This window comes from Jaculus jaculus, chromosome 1 (genome assembly GCF_020740685.1).
Source record: "Jaculus jaculus isolate mJacJac1 chromosome 1, mJacJac1.mat.Y.cur, whole genome shotgun sequence".
In the NCBI taxonomy this organism is placed as follows: domain Eukaryota; kingdom Metazoa; phylum Chordata; class Mammalia; order Rodentia; family Dipodidae; genus Jaculus; species Jaculus jaculus.
The window spans coordinates 188,256,912-188,265,740 of record NC_059102.1 but is presented as its reverse complement, the minus strand read 5'-3'; positions in this window follow the sequence as shown (position 1 = coordinate 188,265,740).

Here is an 8,829-nt window from a genome sequence, read left to right as displayed (position 1 = left end):
TTTTGAGGTATCATGGGGTGGAGGAAGAGCCATTTTTAAATATTTGCATCTCTAAGGTAAAGAGAGTTTTCTGAAGTAAATGTTATTAAAAAAAAAAAAAAAAGAGCATTGAGGGACCGGAAAGATTGTTCAGTGGTTAAAGGCACTTGCTTGCAAAGCCTGATGGCCTGAGTTTGATCCTCCAGAACCCACCTATGTAAAGCCAGATGCACAAAGTGGTATATGTGTCTGCTGTTCACCTATAGCCACAAGAGAACCTGGTGTGCCCACCAGCCACTCTCTCCTCTCTCTTTCTCTCTCTCACTCTCTCCATGCAAATAAGTAATAAATACAATTTTAAGAAAAGAACAATGAGAAGACCACATTTGGAAAGAAAATAATCTAGTGTTCTGTCAAGCCAATGGGAATGTCATTGCCTTCCTGGTCACTTCTCACAGTTAGATGTGCAGAGCTGTTCCACTCAGGAGTAAGTTTAAAATCCAGGAAAGCAGAAAACTCCTCCTACTCAAATTCATTTATTCTGTTCACCAGCCACTTTTGTGGAATCATAGTTAAAGTAATTTCTGTATGGAGACTGGTGGGTTTTTTTCTTTTTCATGTTTAAAATTTTGTATATAATTAGCACATGAAGAAAAATGACAACATAAAATTTAGTATATCATTTTTCTCCTTTTCTAATAAAATGTCATTTCCCCAGCAAGAAAAAAATAACTAACCAAATTTCCATTTCCCCAGAAGTCTGCAGAATTTTATAAAATTCACATGAAAAGCAGCAGGCCAACATCTGGCTTTTCAGCAGGACACGAGTGTGACTGGAGGATACTACCTGGGTGACAGATCCCATTCGCAAAACATAAAGCCACCATGTCTTACACCAGGGAAAGGTATGAAAGAAGATACTGCAGTCTCAGTCCTGCCTTCTGTCCCTTCAGATATTCAGATTACCTCTAATTACCCTATTCCCACTCTTGGGTTATGGCCTCCCCTTCTACCCAGGCAAGTCAGTTTATTGCACTTGCAGTTCTCTGTTCTTCCTCTTTTCTCTGAATATTCCCATTGATCCTGTACTTTCTTGAGGTGGAATTTCCCTGAAGATACTGGGCTGTTTGATTCCTTTAAGTCATTCTAATGTTGGAATCTTTTTATCCCTTGTCATCCACTCAGTGTGAACTCACCCTTATGAAAGAAGAACTCAGAGCTTACACTTTTCTGCATAATCTTTCTACGCCTTACTTTGTAAATGAATATACACTCTTTTCACTTCTCCAGAAGTTTAGCATGCTTTTGTTATAGAGTCTATCTTACTGAACCACAATGCTACTTTTTCCTATTCTTTTCTCCCACTAGACTGTTAGTCTTCTTGGAAAATAATAAACTTCTTTCATCTTTCTGTCCATCTCTTATCGGCACTAAATGAATTGAAATGTGACTCAGTGAACAGTCCTATCTAGATGCTTTCCAGTCAACATTCTAGGTTTTACCTGCTTCTTGTCTCTGCAAATATTGAGACAGATCAGTTTTTATATCTTAGCAGATTTTTCTCTATTCAAGGCATTAGCTAGTTCTCACTAAACATAAAACATAGAATGGAGGGTAGGGAGATGGCTCAAATAGTAAAGTGCTCCCCATCCAAGCATGAGTATCTGAGTTTAGATGTCCAGCACTCACATAAATGTCTGGGGTGGGGTATGGCTTCCCACCTGTAATCCCAGCTCCTGCGAAGCTCTTCAGGGTAATCTCTCTAACCAGGCTAGCTGCATCTGGGTCCAAGTAAGAAACCCTTTTTCAATAAATAAAGGAAAGCAATCAAGGAAGATACCTGACATTAATGTCTGGCCTCAACACATGTACCTGTACACACATGTGTGCCCGCAAGCATGCATACACACCTCACCATACACACATACACATGCACCATCATATGCATACACTATAAAAAGAAAATAGGCAATAGTTAATATGCTCTATAAAACTGAAGGTCCTGCAAACATTTAAGCTCATTTTTCCTTTTGGAACAAATACTTTAAAATCAAATTTGAATTTATTAAGACCTAACTATAGGAGCTAGAGAAACTGCTCAATGGGTAAGAGACCTTGCTGTACAAGTTCAGTCCCTAGCACATAAAAAGTCAGGCATAGCCATACACACACATGTAATTCCAGTCCTGTGGGGAGCAAAGACTAGGACACAGTGGTCAACCAGCCTGACTGAATATAGCAGCTCTGTGTGCAGTGAGCCACTTTTATGTACAAGAAGTATACTGTTCACCAAAGTTCTCCCCTGGTCTCCACATGCAGGGCATGGGGTACATGCATTACATACTCATATGTTCATATGTCACACATACCACACACCATATCAAATGTACTATATATACACAAATACACCTAGCTATAATAACCATTATCCCAATATAAGTATATATAGTTAGAAATATGCTGAATATCATAGTTTAATTTGAAAATCAATGTAGGTGTTTTTCTTTCTCAATTTGACACATTTATTCTGATTAAAGCCTAGAAGACTTGAGCTACTTGGTAAATGTATCCAAATGAAGTAAATTAACTATGGTCTTTAGCCCCTGGTGCTATTATTTTAGAAAGAATATAATAGGTGTAGGCCCTCTGATAGCCCAAGATTGGTGGGAGCTTGATAATGGAGAATGGGCTTCTTTTTTGATATGGTTCTAACTTGTTTCCCAGAACCATCTATGGGTTCTGTTCCACTGAGTGGATCCATTAGCCAAATCAAAAGCAATTGGTTACCCACAATGGCTGTGTCCCACTATTGCATTTGTGTGAGCATCACATCAGGTTGTTTGCTGCTGAGTAGCTTAGACCATGAGTTGCTTGGACAGATGCTGGTTATTTTCCCCCAGTAGCCCATGTAGCACCTTCTGGCACTAGACAAGCTAACTGTCTGTGTACTGACTCTCTTCCAGATTCCAGCCAGGTCACTCCATGTTCCATATCAACAGCATATGGTGTCTTTAGCAGTAGTATCTTACCACTAGCCTTTGGTGGGTCATCAGGTACTCTGACAGAAATCTGTCTTCTTTTGGGAAACGTTATAGGTCTCTCTGATCAATAGATCATTGTGGATGTTAACCATATCCTGGTACTTGGAGTTACATGCCAGCACCAAGGAAAAGAAGGAAGAAAAAGATAGGTAACATAAAAGAGAATGAGAGCAGAGGGAGAGAGAGGAACAGAAGATTAAGGTTAATCTTCATCATATCCTCTCGAGGGCCCTGTGGTTCAGGTATTCCCTCTAAGGACCTGATGAAGGTTCAACCATTTATTCTGTCTTTTAGGATATAGGATTTTATGGTACCATTGCCAGTTGGGTCCAGTTTTGTGCTGCCCCACCATTGCCCTCCCCTTCCACCCCACTCTCCCTAATGTGCAGTCCTCAAGATGCTTATTAGGTATGTCAGAATCTTGGGCAGATTCAGGTCAAGATTCAAAGATAAGTGAGACCATGTGACAATTGTCTTTCTGTGATTGGATGACTTTGCTGAAAATGATCTGCTACAAGTTCGACCATTTTTCTACAAATTTCAATGTGTCATTTTCCTTACTGCTGTGTAGAATTCCATCCTATAGATATACCACATCTTGGTTATCCATTCATCTAATGTTGGACATCTGTGTTGATTCCAGCTCTTAGCTATTATGAATTGAGCAGCTATAAACATGGTTGAGCAAATCTCTCTGAACTGAGGCATGAAATTTTCAGGGCAAGTGCCCAGTAAGAGAATAATTGGATCTGTTGGTAACTGTACAGTCAATCTTTTTAGGAGTCTCCATCTTGTTTTCCATAGTGGTTGTACTATCTTACATTCCCACCAACAGTTAATGAGGGTTCCTATTTCTCCACATCCTTGCCAGAATTTATTTTCATTTGATTTTTAAATGCTTATTACCCTTACTGTGGTAAGGCTAATTTTTAACACACAGGTTCAAACAGTTTTTCCTCTGAGGGTTTTGCCCCAAATGCCAATTCTTATACTCACATACATCTATTAACTACTCAAGAAGGTTAGGAAAATTAACAATAACATGCAATCCTTTTACTTATAAACCATTCTGATAGAAAATTGAACATTAGGAATATAGAGGTTGAGTCTCAGAATTAACTAGATAATTCTAGAAATGAAGACCCAGGAAGAAAAGCCACAGGCTGGGTAAAACTCTTCTAGAGTCCATCTGTGTCCCTGGGGTTGAGGCTGGACTTTCATCTTAGCCACACCCTCTTCCGTGTGGTTATTATACTTTCTAGATAAAAATCTGCCACCTACTGCCTATTAGGAAGTTAAAACATACAGCCCCTCTTTACTACAACAGAGGATTTTGACATTAATTTGAGAAATCAACCATAACAGTCACAACCCTGGCAAATTACTTCTAAGAAAACTGACATTTTAAAAATAGATAATAGGGCTGGAGAGATGGCTTAGCAGTTAAGTGCTTGCCTGTGAAGCCGAAGGACCCCGGTTCGAGGCTCGGTTCCCCAGGTCCCACGTTAGCCAGATGCACAAGGGGGCGCACGCATCTGGAGTTCATTTGCAGAGGCTGGAAGCCCTGGCGCGCCCATTCTCTCTCTCTCCCTCTATCTGTCTTTCTCTCTGTGTCTGTCACTCTCAAATAAATAAATAAATAGATAATAATGAATGTATTTACTACTTGTCCTGGAAATCACTGTGTCTGTGTCTTATCTTGTTAAATCAACAGAATATATATATATATATATATATGTATGTATATCTTTGTACCTGCTGCAGAATGTTAAACAAGTCAAGACAATGCTGTGCAGTTATACTTATAAAGGATCAAATAAGAGAAATGTAAATTTGAACAAGGGGTCTTTAAAACATGATCATTTATGACTTGCCTAGTACACACTTGGTCCTTAACAGGAAAACATATATTGCAAAAAGGTAAACTTCCACTCACAAATTTGGCTGTTATTTTATATTGTTAAGTAAAAATAAATAGGTTTCTTTTCCTCTTCACTGTGATAAGCTAACTGCAGTACTCAGCTACAGTAAAGGAGAAGATAAAGTTGAACTTTCTGCCCCTTCTAATATATTTAGTGGCCTTATTTATTACCTTTATTGTTTTTATATAACCTTTCAAGGGACATATGTCATAGAGTAAAAATATACAAATTATTTATATAGACCTTGATGAATTGTCACAAAGTGAGCAAAATAATGACAGACTAGAAATGGAATCTGAACAGTTTCTCAGAACCCCTCATGAGTTCCTTCCTAGTCACAACCACTGACAGCTACTGCAATAAACACAAAGTAAAAGAGTTCAGATGGAGTGTCCTTTCCTTCCTTTCATTTTACTCACATCCCAGTGGTCATTCTCTACACTAAAGTTCTGGGATGCTTTCATACGAAGGTCACTTTCAAATAGAAATTTCTGTGCTTTGATGAACCCTTTTAATTTTTAACTTCAAGCAGTGCAATGGGTTAGTTTTCTGCACTTATTTCCTTGTATTTACTTTTGCTCTTTTCAGGCAGGGTATGCAGAAAAGTTAAAAAACTAAGGCAACATAAAAGGAAATGTGAAGTTAAAGAAAAGAAGACAAATGCACTTTTAACTATGAAATATACTCCATGTCCTTTAACAATGGAAACTTTTCATTGAGCAGGTTAATTGGATACCCTGTGGTGCCAGGATGCTGCAGTTCACAAGAGCTTGCTTCATCCTGAAAAGGATATAACTTGTTTCCTTGATATTTCTTTCTGCCTTCATCATACATTTTGGTGTAACTTTTAAACAACAAATGTTGCCTTTGTTGTAAAGAAAATAATAACTGTACAGATATATCAGTGTAGGAGGCAACATTGTTAAAATTTGTTTTTTCTTTGCATAACAAATATTATGGCTTTACACATTTAAAGATTAGGTGATGCATAAATTGCAGCAGAGGGAGCTAAGGAAGACAGCTCAATACTTAAAGCACTTGCCATGCAAGTATTAGAACTTGAGTTCAGATTCCCAACACCCATGAAAAAAACACATTCAGTGGTATGGACCTTGTTGCATTCACTGTTGGCAGAAAGCACATGACCAAAGGCAGCTTATGGGAGGGTTTACTTTGGTTTGTAGTCTCAAGGGAAAGCTGCATGATGGCAGGAGCAGAGGCTGGACATCAACTCTGCCATGGCAGGTAAAAATAGCAGTGAGAGAGTAAACTGGACTCTAGCAAGGGGAGCTGGCTATAACACCCATAAGTCTTCCCCCAACAGCACACCTCCTCCAGTAAGGCTACAATTTCCAAAGTGCCACCTGTTGGGAAACAAGCATTCTGAATACATGAAATTTATGTGAAGCACCCAATTTGAATCACCACATACCTGCAATGCTAGCACTGGAGAACTGTACAAAGAAGGATCAGTGAGGCCTGCCTGTCTGCCTGCTACCTAGTCTAACTAAATCGGTGTTCCAGATTCCATGAAAGAATCTGTCTCAAAAGGAGAAGGTGGAGAGTGATAGAAGAAAACGTCTGACATCAATCTCTGACATCCACACACCCACTCCCATTGTGGACATATCACATACATATATACTATACATGTAAAAATGCAATATTCTAGTAAATACAGAATACAGAGTTTTCCAGTGAATAATTGGTCAACTTCAAAGAAGATGAAATAGAGGACCAAGTACGAATCTCTGCTGATGGAAACTTTTGCTTCACTAAAGGCAAACATTGGGACCAAAATTCATGGTGTCCATCATGGCCACCATTATATTTACCATACCATTGCTCAAGTGCTGGGATAAAAGAGAAGACACCTTGCGGACAAAGGCTATCTAAAGGAAAAAAGCAGGTATATATCTGACTAGAGAATCTGAATGAACACTAACTGGTGGAAATGATATTAGAGGATCAGATTCTAGACAGATGTTGAGATTTAAGATGATAAGATTGTCTAATGATTGCAGAGTGGGAGAGGAGATAATGTCAAGGAGGTACTGCAAAGCTTGGGGATAGTGAATAGGTGATAGAGTCTCTGTCATGTGATACAACTGAGACTGAGACAAGGAATGGCTGCCCATGAGGTCAATTTGAGAGAGGGAATGTAGATGTGAAGTGCATAATGCACTTAAGGAAATAATCACATATCCGAGTAAAGATTGCACTGAAAACATTGAGCATATGAATCTAGAATTGGCAGAAAAGTTCATCCTAGAGAAAAGTCATCCTAGTTAAAGACTGTTTACATATAAGCACATCAAATAATTAAGATAAATAATATTTTCCTGTGGCTGTATGAATATGGCTGAAGATTTCTCCAGATTTTTGGGGTGTGGGAGGAAAAGTAGCATGAGTTTAACCTGTAAATTGAATCCAAGAGTCATCCCAGGGTAAAATTCCTTCCAGTGCATTTAACTCAAATATCAAAGATACATCTTATTAGCATTATTGTATCATAAGTCGTTATTACTAATATTTTACTTTACTGTGGGAATTTAATGGAGTTCATAGAGTTGGGGGATATAGCAAAGTCCCCACCGTAAGAGCCTGCTTCAGGACTGGCAAAGCTTGGTGGTGTCTCTTTAGTACTGTCTTCTGCCTCCATTCAAGCATCAGACAACTAGAATCAAGGTACATGGGTTCCGGAAGAGCCCACAAGTAAGGTGAAAGGATGCCATAGCCAAATGAGCTTATCTCATTAGCTCACCTAGCATACACCTCCAGACACTGGGAATGATCACTCAGACCGGAAAGTCTCCTTTCTTTACAGATTTACATGGGATGTTTCTGTCAAGTCAGTTTAAACTGATCTTGAAAAAAGGAGAGGAAATGTCTAGCTAATTTATGGAAGTTTTTCTCACCTATAAATCACAAAAAACTTATTGTATGGCTTCCCTAACTTATATTTCCAATCATAAAACTGCCAAGTCTAAATTCTTTCATATAAGCATTATTATAAAAGAATATACCTGGAGGAAAATCATTTTGTTTGGGTAATATATGACCTATGAATTTCAGTGATTACAATACATTCTTTCACATTCCTATATATTTTCAAATAAAGCTAATTCAAAGTTTATATGAAAATTGATATATATTTAAATAGATTTCTAAGAATTAGATTTCACTGAACATAGTTCTTATCAAATTAAACCCTTTGTGTCAGTATATTGATTTATATTTTCCAAAATACCTAGAAGGAAAACAAATGTATTAAGCAAAGAATAAAAATCTAACATTCACTATGACATTATATATGTTATAGATAACATATATAACAAATATATGTATATAAAACATATATTTATATGAAATATATAAATATAACTAATGTTATAAGTCTGGTTATGATTATATAATATAGATGAAGAAAGACAATAGTTATAAGAAGAAAATATTTATGGAATTATGAAATTGTGATTGTGAATGAAATTATGAAATTTTTTTCTTCCAAATTTTTATTAACAACTTCCATGATTATAAAAAATACTCCATGGTAATACCTTCCCTCCCGCCCCTTTTCCCTTTGAAACTCCATTCTCCATCATACCCCCTCCCCATCTCAATCAGTCTCTCTTTTAATTTTGATGTCATGATCTTTTCCTCCTATTATGATGGTCTTGTGCAGGTAGTATCAGGCACTGTGAGGCCATGGATATCCAGGCTATTTTGTGTCTGGAGTGAGCATGTCGTATGGAGTCCTACCCTTCCTTTGGCTCTTACATTTTTTCCACCACCTCTTCCACATTAGACGCTGAGCATTGGAAGTTGTGATAGAGATATTGCAGTACTGAGCACTGTGGTTATTTCTTTCTATCACCATGAAACCT